This window comes from Microtus ochrogaster, chromosome 4, assembly GCF_000317375.1.
Source record: "Microtus ochrogaster isolate Prairie Vole_2 chromosome 4, MicOch1.0, whole genome shotgun sequence".
Lineage (NCBI taxonomy): Eukaryota > Metazoa > Chordata > Mammalia > Rodentia > Cricetidae > Microtus > Microtus ochrogaster.
Window position 1 is genome coordinate 46,883,717 of NC_022011.1, and position 1,927 is coordinate 46,885,643.

Genomic DNA, 1,927 nt, shown 5'->3' on the forward strand with positions numbered 1-1,927 from the left:
AAAAAAAAAAAAAAAAAAAACAAGGCGAGGAATTTAACGACTGTGTGCGCGGTTTGATTCTTCGAAAGAAAGAGGTGAAATTATCTGCTGAGCCAATGCCTAGGTCCGGGGCTCCTCTTAACGGTCTTGTTTCCCTCTAATAAAGGAGGCGACAGGGTGGGGGAAGTTAAAGGATTTAGCTAGGGTATTAGGGAAGAAGAAACTGGAATTTGAATACAGGGGCTTTTAACCTGCTTTGGTCAGATGTGCACAACCCGCATACTGCCAGGCATAGCACAAGCACAGACATGCAGCGTGAATTGTTGGACAAAGGGGTCTGACAGGAAGACCCATTTGACTAGCCAAGGGAGAGGGTGAACAGAAGAACAGTGACAGAGCCCGCGATAAAGTCCAAGTCATTTTCCATCCTGGAGTCGGTAGACCTGGGCCATGGTCCATCAACAGATATGACCACCGCAGTAGACACCAAGTCGCCCTACTCTTTCACGTTTTCGTACACATCAGCCCTATTTTCCGATGACCGAGGCACCGAGTTTGGAAAGCAGATCTATACAGGCTCTCACTCCCTTCCCACCCACCCACAGGAGGCATTGAGAACACCACATCCCTCTGTCCGCTTCCTGGGAGCATCAAAGTCTACACACTAGCCTAGGGCTGAATAGACATGTACTGTTCCCATCCCACGATTCTATGAGAGCAGTCAGCTCCTGTGGCGAAAACCTATGCACAGGACAAAGAACCAGACTGGGTGGAGTCAGAGGGGACTTCTAGTGACCTTTCATCTGTGATAGAGAAGTATATAGAATGACTGCCCAGCATTCCCTGAGGGTCCCACGTGACTGGTAAAGTGCCCATTATCAGAGCGAGTGCAGGTTGGAGACGTGCAGGCTGGCCTCAATGCACCTTCCTTTATGGCCAAGCCTCAGGTCCACCCACCACTCCACTTCACCTCCCTAACCTCAGGACCTGGCTCCTGATTGCCAGTCCGGATGGGGGTGACAGAAGACCATAGGAGGCTTCACAGCAATGACATATTCTTTACCTTGCTCACCTGCAGGGCCTTTGCAGTCTGCCCCCAGAGCAGCAAATAAAAGTGTCACATCTCAGGAGGAGGGGCTCTTGGCTTCCTGGTTGTTGTTACTGGCTGAGTTTTCAAATTTCCGAGGAACAGGGACACCTAAGCTTAAAAAAAAAAAAAAAAAAAAAAAAAAGGCCTGCTCCTGCCTCTGTGACCAACAGGCCAAGTCACCTCAGCTTAGCAGGAGAGGGGTTCATTAGGCCTATCCCAGCAGACACTGGACCTGAAGGACTCCTAGAGGACCCAGGGAGCCCCTGAAAGTTTCCCACCTCCTTACCCAGGGGTGGAAGGGTCAGCTGGGAACTTCCTGTCCTTTGCTGGGACTCTGACTTTGGATAAGTTCTTTACCTGATCCAATCCTCAGCTTCTCTACCTACAAAATTGGCAGGCCCCTACCTCCCTGTTATGTAGAACTGCCCAGGGAGTACGATTTCAGTTTTGGATCTGCATCCTTACAAAGGGAACAAGAAACAACAAGAACCAAACTGCCTGCTGTTTGTCACACCTGGGTTTGCTACAGATCGCTGTGGGCTGGGAACCTTTAGTCAGAGCTGCAGAAGTCACTGCTTTCTCCTCAGCCCAGTCCAGGGTCAAAGATCCTGGCTCTCCATTCTTGTGTTGTTTAGTTCTTAGGCCAGCATTTCCCTTGGGAGTGTCTATATTATGGGAGCTCTTTTTTACTGTTTAAAAGGGGGAGGGAGGGCAGAGCCAGGCAGTGGTGGCGCACGCCTTTAATCCCAGCACTCAGGAGGCAGAGGCAGGTGAATCTCTGTGAGTTTGAGGCCTGGTCTACAGAGCGAGTTTCAGGACAGCCAAGGCTACACAGAGATACCCTGTCTTCAGGAGGAG

At 50.4% G+C, this 1,927-nt stretch overlaps 1 protein-coding gene across 2 annotated transcripts in view; it reads left to right on the forward strand.

The window, feature by feature from the left end:
* Kyat1 (kynurenine aminotransferase 1) overlaps positions 1-1,927 on the forward strand; it is a 28,837-nt gene that overhangs the window by 858 nt on the left and 26,052 nt on the right. The window lies entirely within an intron of this gene.